The 10844-nt window shown below is 41.6% G+C and overlaps 1 non-coding gene across 1 annotated transcript; it reads right to left on the bottom strand.

The window, feature by feature from the left end:
- TRNAR-UCG (transfer RNA arginine (anticodon UCG)) lies at positions 1-73 on the bottom strand. Its single transcript has one exon. It is a non-coding gene; the product is annotated as a tRNA-Arg (tRNA).
- Between the last annotated feature and the right edge of the window lie 10771 nt (positions 74-10844).

The raw sequence follows: 10844 nt of genomic DNA, 5'->3' as shown, positions 1-10844 counted from the left end.
CAACCACGAAGGGATTCGAACCCTCAATCTTCTGATCCGAAGTCAGACGCCTTATCCATTAGGCCACGTGGTCCTGCAGGCGCATAGATGCTAAAGCATCCAAATACTGGAGAGCCTGCCTATCCGTCCGGGCCATTTAAATTGATGTCTTGCGACTTTATGAAGTTATGTGATGGTTGCTATTAACTTCACCTTAAAGATGATGTAAGTAGTACTCAGAAGCGCTAACTCGGTTCAGTATCACACACAGTAGCAGGCTGACCCGAAATGCCAATTCCCTTTTTCTCCAATTCTCCTCCCTAATCTGACCCCACATTCCTGTCTGAACAGCGCTGACCCTGCGCTGAGGGGTGTCTCTACCGGTAGACTCAGCCGTCAAAGAACAGGATTGCACGTCCCTCCGTAATCAGGGCTACAAACCCTCGGTTTCCTTCAGAATGAAGCCAGATCAGAAAAGAGCCCCAGGGAGGGAGGGAAGTGCAGGAGGGGGCCGGGTGGGGAGCCCCGGGAGGGAGGGAAGTGCAGGAGGGGGCCGGGTGGGGAGCCCCGGGAGGGAGGGAAGTGCAGGAGGGGTCCTGGTGGGGAGGCCCCCGCGCGGCACCCACTCGAGCCCCGGCGGCCTCCACTGCGGGTGAATCGAGGGCGTGTCCGGGGCCCCGCGTGGAGGCCGTGAAGAAGCCTCTGCCGAGTGTCCTGCAGCGAAGCGTATTTAAAGCCTGCACCGGACCAGACCTTTCGGGAGCAGTTAGGACACGTCTGTCTCTTACAGCCGTGCAGTGGGCGGGCTGGGTCAGTGGGAAGGGGCTGGGCTCTGGCGCAGAAAGCGAAGCTCGGGGTCACTCTGTGCTGGTCGTGAGTTTTACTTCGGCGGCGCCGGCCTCCCACGTGCGGTGGTGCCCGCGGGAGAGCAGGGCCGGGGAGGGCGCGCGAGGCCGGCGGGTGCGCACACGGCCGGGGGCCTCTTCCCCTCTGCTGAGGTTGTGGTGGGGCGCGGGCTGGAAGCGGGGTACAGGAGTCCTGCCCCCCATTAGTGGGAACTCGGGGGGCGGTAATAGTGTTTCAGGATTTTATGCTTTATGGAACCGGTCTCCCCAGACACCCCAGTCCTCCTCCCCAAAGTTTGTCGCACAGACTTCTCCAGTTCCAGAGAGTCTGGAGAAACAGTGCTTTCTGAAAAGCAGGTCAACGGGGCTCCTCCAGGAAAGCAAAGCCTGAGTCAAGGTGTTGGACCTTCAGGGACCCAGCCCTCATCAAACATCTGAAGAACCGAAGTTAAATCCACCGAAAAGATGAGCAAGGGTTAGACAGAAAAAGAGCAGAGAGAAGAGTGTTTCCAGGAGATGGTGTGGCTCCTGCAATGGTGTAAAGAATTTTGCCCAAACTGTTTGAAAGTTTGAATGAAAAAATAAATTCTTCAAAAAATATCATTTATGAAATTTCACACAGAAGAAATAGCAAGTATGAATAGTCCTAAAACCATCAAATAAATTTAATAGTCAATATTGTCCCACAGAGAAATCTCCAAAACCAGATATGTTCAATTGGAAGTTTTACAAAACAGTTCAGGAGCATAATTTCAATGTTAGATAAACACTTCCAAATTTAGCAATACAGGAAGACTCTCCATATCATTGTATAAACCCAGCTTCACCTTAATACCAAAACCAGACAAAAATAATGTAAGAAAGGAAAATTATATGCCAATCTTATTTGTGAACATAAGTGCAAATATCCTCACCAATAGAAGCCAACTGAATCCGAAGAGTAACTAATTGTGGCAAACCTTGGTTTATACCAATAATTAATGTTCAAGTTGATATTAGACTAACAGTTGCTGTGATTTGTCGCATAAAGAAATTAAGGAAGCCAAATTATGTTCACCTTAGTAGAGAAAGAAAAAAGCGTTTGATAAAATTCAGTGTCCATTCACGTTACAACTTTTAATCTAGAAATAGAAGGAAATTTCTTTAACTTAATTTCAAAAGTATAAAGTATCTTTAAAAAGTATAAAAATAATCTTCAGAAAACATAATACATGTAAAAGCTTTAAAATATTATGTTTGATGCCGCGGTCCAGCCGCAGCAGAGGGAACGGGCTTGAAGGTGTGGAGGGTCGTCGGCGCGAGAAGAACACCAAGAGACAGCTTAGAGAATCTTCCTCTGAGAAGAGTTGCTTAGATTTATTTTTGCTTAACTGATTTTATACCTTTATTTTTGGCAAGGAAACAGGTATCACAGAATCATGGTTGTGTCATGGTTTACGTTTTAGGTAAAGTTACAGGTTCAGGGAAGCAAAGCGAAAGTACACGTTTTGATTTTCTTAGGAACACTTACACAAGATTTTAATAGCAGCAAGATATTGGCTTAAACCACAGACATTGTGTTTGCAGTTTTCTGAGTTTAGACTTTCTTTTCCTATTATTCTACAGGTGAGGCAATATGTCAAGACCTATTTTAGTCTGGTTAAAGGTTAGCTTGTTTTGATTAAAAGGTTACATTGTTTACTTAGATTTTTTATTGTTTTATAGCAATGGACCGGTGCCGTGGTGGGGAGTAAATTTCTAGGATGGCTCAATGCAGGGTTTTTTAATTGTAAGTGTTTACTTTCTATGGGGTACTTTTCTGTGACTTGTTCTAAAAGCACTTCTGCCTGCTGTATCTGCAGCATGACTTGCTTAATGGGGGCGTCCCAAACTAATTTTTTCCAAACAGCCATTAACAAGGTTTTGCAATTTGTACAATTTGTATCATTTTTTCCAATTCTTTTGCTTTCTGATTCGTTTTGATATAATGCTTGGAGCACAACCAGCAACAAGAAACACACAATTAGTGTCGTTAATCCCAGTATTTTTCTATTACACCATTTTATGCCTCGTCCTCTTTTGGGGCGTTGAAGGCCTTGCCACCGCCCTTCCTTCCAGGGAACCGTGTCAAACCGGGGAGGAAAAAGAGGACGCGGCATTTCCCCCTTTATTTTTTAAAATTTCTTTTTGCTGGACTCTCTCGATTTGCTTGATAGATGCCTTTATGGTTTTGATTGCTGTGGGAAAGCAAAAAATAATAATTAATATTATAGTCACAGTAAGGCCGAAGTTTACTACATTGGGCCATCCAATAATTGGGTTAAGATTTTGTAAGGAGGACCAAAGACTATTTGCTAGGGTTTCATGTTCTGTTATATGTGCCTTACTTATGTCAGTTATTTGTTGTTGTAAAGCTAGAATATCTGGTGCTAGTTGAGTGTTATGCCATATTCCTTGTAAATGGGTTTTTATTTTTTCCCATGACTGCTCTGTTTCATTATAGGGTGCTGGGGTAATACATATCCATTTATAATTAACATGACACCGGGTGGTAAGTTGGGTTTTTAGATTTTGAATCTGGTTTCCTAAATAAATAACTGTATCTTCTAAGGCGTCTACTCTAGTCTCTAAGTTTCTATCTAATTTTTCTTGTAGGGTTAAAGCTAAAGAAATATTATGAGTTAGAGTATTTACATGATGAGCGGTTTGTTGATTTTGAATGAGGGCTGTAGTTGATATAGCTAAAGAAGCAATAATGCTAATTAGAGCGGTGATTCCTAAAATTAACGTAGCTACAAAACGCTTAGGTCTCATTAAGTTGTTCAGCCTTTCCATAACTTGATAGCCAACATCATCAAACCATGGTTCATTTAACTTAACAGGTAATAAGACATAAGAAGGTTGATGCACAATAAGAAAAGTAGTATAATTTTTTGGCAAGCCAGAATTAATACAATTAGTAAGGAGACAGTTAGTGCACGTGATATGATAGGCATTATTCATTTGTGTGATATTAAACATGTGAGTCTTTCCTACTAGAATAGCATGAGGTGCATTTACACATGCACGAATGCCGTAAGGAACAGGGGTTGAACTAGATGGGCGATATAACAACACCATATTAGTAGCAGCAAGCAGACGAAATAAGTTATTATATAAACCAGTTCGATTATGGGAAGAAGCACTACTTTGATAAATGGGGGTCACTAATCCTGGGGTGAACCACCATGTAAGGAGTTCCCCATCTGTAGGTAGACTCTTGTTATAAGTATATTTGTCTGTATTATTTATAATATATGCAGTATAATTATAATTAGGTGAGGAGACTGAAAAATCATAAATAGTAAGGTTACTTTTTACAGGGTGATATATGTTTGCTTTATGCAAAAAGCCACACTCAAGCCATCGGGGATAGCCTGTAGAGTGAATATTTTTCCAATAGATGTCCTTTTTAGGATATTTTTCTGTACAAGACTCAATCAAAGAGTTAAAATTTGAGGAAAGGTTTACATAACTTTCATTGTAGGTATGGTACCCAAGAGAAATCATGTTGAGCCCCCAGATGCTTCTTTTAGTTCCTTTACGACTTGGGGAATCAGTATAATATGACCGATAATTGATAGGCAAACAGCCAGGAGGAGGAGTCCCGGTTATTACAAAGCATAGAGGGGCTTCATCAGCATATCCGGTAAAATTAACATTATCAGTACTTTTAAAAGGAATAAGTGGACTAGGGAGTTCTCCCATAAGATTGGTATTATTAGTAAAGACCTTTAAGTTTTTATCCCCCCACGCAGTGGGGTGGAAAAGTGGTGGGTTAGGTATATAAGCCCAATATGATTTATTTACAGAAGAACCAGATACCTGACAGGAAAGAAGTGCAATCATAGCCAAAAACAGGTGAATAGGAGTAGGAGTTTTTCCGGTTATTAGGACTACCCTTTCTGCGTCAGCAGTAAGCTTTTCTATCTGCCCCCAAGTGGGCAGACTAGCTTGTCTGGTAGATTGAGCCTGCGGGGTAGAAGAGAGAGATAAATCTTCCATTCCAGGCACAAGATCTTCATCCATATTCTCCTGGGGGTAAGATGACGGGTTCTTCCACTGCGGAGGAAGAGGGGCTCTCCTCTTGTTCCCTCTCCGGGATGGGCACCGATATGGGCCGAATGAGCCTATTGGGAATTCATATTGGGGTTTCTGCATCCTGTGGGAAAATACAAGCATATCCTCGTCCGGAGGTTAGTAACACATCAGGACCTTTCCGTTGTCCAGTTAGCACATCCTTCCATTTTACTAAAATTTGAGGCTGTATAACTTTATTCCAATGTCTACTCATTGGAGTCTCACCTTTTTCATTTGCATTTAAGTGATTAATGACAAAAAGACTGTGATTAATGATGTGATGAGGCGATAAGTACTTACTTTCACTATCTTGCAGTTTAGTAATTTGGTGCTTTAATGTTTGGTGGGCTCTTTCCACCACCGCTTGACCTTGGGGATTATAGGGTATTCCAGTACTATGTTTGATATGAAACTGATGACAAAATTGTTCAAAGCCTTTTGAGACATATGCAGGGGCATTGTCTGTTTTTATATGTTGAGGTTTTCCCATATAAGCCATAGATTGTATAACATGTTGTTTTACATCTTTTAAAGCCTCTCCTGTCCGTGCAGAGGCAAACAGAACATGTGAGTAAGTATCAATAGTAACATGTACAAAAGCTAACTTTCCAAATTCTTTAATATGAGTTACATCCATTTGCCATAAAGCATTGGGTTTTAAACCCTTAGGGTTTACTCCAGTATGCAATTGTGGCAGGTGAGTTATACAAATAGGACACTGTTTAATGATTTGTCTAGCCTGTTCCCGAGTGATTTTAAATTGTAACCTTAATGCTGTAGCATTTTGATGATGCAGTTTATGTGCATCTTGTGCTTGACTAACAGGAGTTTGTACTGGAAAGGCAACATAGTTAGTAAGTTGGTCAGCTTTAGCATTACCTTCTGCTAATGGTCCTGGCAAATTACTATGACTTCTGATATGTGCTACAAAAAAGGGAAACTGTCTCTGGTGGATGAGTTGCTGTAATGTTAAAAGATAGTGACTAACAGTAGAATTTTCAGAAATATAAGCTGTCTCAATAACAGGAAATAAATTTGCCACATAAAGAGAGTCTGTGTATAAATTAAAGGCCTGAGGGAACAAATTAAAGACTTCTACACTGCCAATAATTCAACTCTTTGGGCTGATTTTTCTTTTGTCTGTATTTGTTTTTGAAGTTTTTTGGAATATATAGCAGCCGTCCCTTTAGCAGACCCGTCAGTGAAAATTAATTCTACTGGGGGGGATAGGGGTTGAGCACAACACCTTTGTGGAAATATAACGGGGTGTTTTTGTATAAATTGCAGTATAGGATCCGAGGGAAAATTATGTTTAATTTCCCCTGTAAATGCAGTTAAATTTATTATCCACAAGCTTGTGGCTTTAAACGTGGCCTAGGTTTCTTTTTCTTTTTTATTTCAGGTGCCGAAGCACTAAAGAAGGAACTGACATTGTTATGTTCATATTGAGCCGCTATTCTTTCCAATTCATTTATTTCAAAAGGATTAAGTTTATCTTCTCTTTCTGACTCTGCTTCACTTTCACTTTCTGAGGAGCTAGAATGGTCTTTCTGTATATTATAAGCAGGAGGCCTCTCTATACTGGTATAACTGCCTGTTTTAGCCATAGCTGTAACTAATGGTTGCTCTTCTTCAGTTGCCACTTCCCTGGCCATGCAAATAGCCTCATGTGTGGGGTCAAAACTATCTTTAAGGACATTCCATAGGGCAAAAGCATCAATAGGGACTCCATCTGGCCCATTTCTAGTATAATATTCTTTCATCTGTTTTCCTACTTTTTGCCAAGTATCTAAGTTAACAGTCCCTTCTTCTGGGAACCAGGGAGAAACATTTTGCACAAAAGAAAAAAATTCTCTAAGCTGTCTGCTGGTAACATTTATACCTCTTTTTTTCAACATATGCTTTGTTATATCTACAGACAAGGAGCATTCCTTAGACTCCGTATGTCCCATGATTACTCGCTCTATCCGTACTTCCCAAGTACCTGACCGTAGCCAGAGGCCTGCAGTGCCTTATAGCGAGAGCCTTATACCCTCCCGTAAAGGAGAAAGCTTACCTTCAAGTCCCTGTTCGGGCGCCACTTGCCGCGGTCCAGCCACAGCAGAGGGAACGGGCTTGAAGGTGTGGAGGGTCGTCGGCGCGAGAAGAACACCAAGAGACAGCTTAGAGAATCTTCCTCTGAGAAGAGTTGCTTAGATTTATTTTTGCTTAACTGATTTTATACCTTTATTTTTGGCAAGGAAACAGGTATCACAGAATCATGGTTGTGTCATGGCTTACGTTTTAGGTAAAGTTACAGGTTCAGGGAAGCAAAGCGAAAGTACACGTTTTGATTTTCTTAGGAACACTTACACAAGATTTTAATAGCAGCAAGATATTGGCTTAAACCACAGACATTGTGTTTGCAGTTTTCTGAGTTTAGACTTTCTTTTCCTATTATTCTACAGGTGAGGCAATATGTCAAGACCTATTTTAGTCTGGTTAAAGGTTAGCTTGTTTTGATTAAAAGGTTACATTGTTTACTTAGATTTTTTATTGTTTTATAGCAATGGACCGGTGCCGTGGTGGGGAGTAAATTTCTAGGATGGCTCAATGCAGGGTTTTTTAATTGTAAGTGTTTACTTTCTATGGGGTACTTTTCTGTGACTTGTTCTAAAAGCACTTCTGCCTGCTGTATCTGCAGCATGACTTGCTTAATGGGGGCGTCCCAAACTAATTTTTTCCAAACAGCCATTAACAAGGTTTTGCAATTTGTACAATTTGTATCATTTTTTCCAATTCTTTTGCTTTCTGATTCGTTTTGATATAATGCTTGGAGCACAACCAGCAACAAGAAACACACAATTAGTGTCGTTAATCCCAGTATTTTTCTATTACACCATTTTATGCCTCGTCCTCTTTTGGGGCGTTGAAGGCCTTGCCACCGCCCTTCCTTCCAGGGAACCGTGTCAAACCGGGGAGGAAAAAGAGGACGCGGCAGTTTGAAACTAGGAACACATAGAGTATATCAGGAATCATCATTTCTACTCTGTAATGTACTGAGGTCTTAAACATTTGCAATAAAACCAGACAAAAGGAAAGTAAAAAAGGTCTGATAATTAGAAGGGAAGAAATAGTTTTTTTTTAGGTTGGAAGATTTGTTCAAAAGATCAGGGTTGATTTCCCTATAATAGAATGCTTTTTACCCCTCAAGTCTAATTCTTTTCCACTTGGGTATCTTAGCACAGACAGCACAGATAACAGAATTCCCAACAATAATTTACAGCAGAAGTCTGATTCATAAGCCCCTTAGCTGGTGGTTAATTTGCAAGGCTGGGGAAAGCGACAGCAGGAATCGAGTGGACACTTCCATCTGGACACTCCAATCCATTTTCCCAGGTGGAGATAATCACAATCCCTGATCAGTATCTGAAAAAGAAGGGGAAAAAATTATTAGGTCCTGTCATGGTCAGATTCATGTTCCTGTGTCAGCTTTGCCAGGAGGTGGTACCTGTTTGTCTGGTTGGGCAAGTGCTGGCCTGTCTGTTGTGATGAGGACATTTCATAGAATTAAATCATAATCACGCCAGCTGCATCCACAGCTGATTCCATTTGTAATTAGCCAAAGGGGAGTGTCTTCTGTAATGAGTGAGGCTTAATCTAGTCACTGGAAGCCTTTTAAGGAGGATTCAGAAGATACAGTCTCTCTTCCTGCTTCGGCTGGCGAGCCTCTCCTGTGGAGTTCATCCAGACCCTCCATCGGAGTTGTCGGCTTCCCAGCTTGCCCTGCAGATTTTGGACTCTGCGTTCCGCAGTCATGTGAGACACTTTCATAAATTTTATATTTTCGAGTGTTCCCTGCTAATTCTGTTTCTCTAGAGAACCCTAACTAATACATCTTGGTACCAGGAGTGGTTCTAAAGAAACAGAACCTTAAAAATGGGTTTTTATGAATGGTTTTCTACTCTGGCTGGACTCAAAGACACTAAGGACTCTGATTCCCGTAATCAGAATGACACTCCCAATCCATGGAGTGAGTTGGCAAAAGAGACAGTCAAAATATCACCGTTCGATTCTCCTAATGCTTCCCTTGTATGAAGCCAGGCTCTAGGGGATAATGTTTTTTGACACCTTTACAGAGTTTTGTAGAAATAAGATGTATAGAGATGTTGGTTGATTGTTGTTAGATACACTGGCTACATTAAGGAGTGAAAGGGATGGGCTTAAGGCTTCAAACGAGAAGCTTAAGCACCATCTGACAGATGTAGATGTTTCTATGAGTATCCTGAAGGAAAATCTTATTTCCTTAGCCGTAGACTTGAGATCTCTGAAAATCAGACTCAGAATCTTATTGTTACAGTAGCAACTTTACAACATAAACTGAAATCTCAATGTTGCATGGTGTCTGCCATTAAAGTGACGGCATTGATTGGAAAGGAGTGGGACCCTGAAAAATGGGATGGTGACATATGGATTGATAATGATGCTGGGGGTGAGGTTGAAACCCTAGATCATGCTGAGTCTTCTCTGGATAACCCTGTAATAGCTGCCCCACTTCCAGCCTGCCTTGAGGAGTTGGCCACCCAACCTCCTCCTGAAGGGATTAGTTCTACAGTGATTAACCCTATTTCACCAGATGAAACTGCAAATGAAAGCCCTGAAGCAAATGGCTTGGAAGATATCTCTAATTCTTTTCATGACCCACCCCCACCACCCCTCATTTCTTCCAGACCTATAACTTGACTAAAGTCCCAACAGGCCCCTAAAGATGAGGTACAAAGTATCACACATGAGGAGATATGTTATACTCCAAAAGAACTGTGTGAATTTTCCAAATTATATAGACAGAAATCAGGGGAGTATGTGTGGCAATGGATTTTAAGGGTGTGGGATAATGGTGGAAGGAATATAAGGCTGGATCAGGCTGAATTTATTGATGTGGGCCCACTAAGCAGAGATTCTGCATTCAATGTTATAGCTCCAAGGGTTAGAAAAGGTATTAACAGTTTGTTTGGATGGTTAGTTGAAACATGAATCAAAAGGTGGCCGACATTACCTGAGGTTGAAATGCCAGAACAGCCCTGGTATAATGTAGATGAGGGGATCCAGAGGCTTAAAGACACTGGAATGTCAGAGTGGCTTTATCATGCAAAGCCTGCTCTTACATTCCAGAAATGTCTGGAGGATGCTCCTTTTACCAGAACAGTGAGAAATAAATTTCTTATACTAGCACCATCATCCCTGATAAGCTCTGTGGTTGCACTTCTCTGTAGGTCAGATATTACTGTGGGAACTGCTATCACTGAGCTGGAATCCTTAAACACAATGGTGATGATGGGATCCTGAGTTGGCAGAAGCCAGGTGGCAGCACTTAATCACAAAAGACAAGGTAGATGTGGTTATTATAATAGACAGCAAACTCAAAGTAGGTGGCAAAATTATATGACTTGCAGAGATTTGTGGTATTGGCTAGTAAATCAGGGGGTACCTAGAAATACAATAGAAGGGCAGTCTACTAAATTCTTGTTTGAGCTGTATAAACAAAAGAGTTCTAGGTCAAGTGAATAGAAGTCTAACCTGAATTACAAAAACTCAGGGTCATGGCCCCTTAATCAATTTCCAGACTTGACACAGTTTGCAGACCCAGAGCCCCTTGAATGAAGGGGAAGCCAGGTCCTTTTTGGGGGAGAACCCTGTTACACCACCAGAAATTTATACTTTTAATCTTCCTCCAATCCTTCCCCAAGGAGACCGACGGCCTTTTACCAGGGTAACTGTGCATTGGGGAAAAGCAAATGATCAGATATTTCAGGGATTATTAGACACTGGTTCAGAAGCGACATTAATTCTAGGGGACCCAACACGTCACTCTGGACTACCAGTCAGAGTGGAGGCTTATGGAGGCCAGGTGATCAATGGAGTTTTAGCTCAGGTCCATCTCAC

Source organism: Tamandua tetradactyla, chromosome 5 (genome assembly GCF_023851605.1).
Source record: "Tamandua tetradactyla isolate mTamTet1 chromosome 5, mTamTet1.pri, whole genome shotgun sequence".
Lineage (NCBI taxonomy): Eukaryota > Metazoa > Chordata > Mammalia > Pilosa > Myrmecophagidae > Tamandua > Tamandua tetradactyla.
The sequence above is the reverse complement of the archived record's forward strand: the minus strand, read 5'-3'. Positions and strand labels throughout refer to the sequence as shown.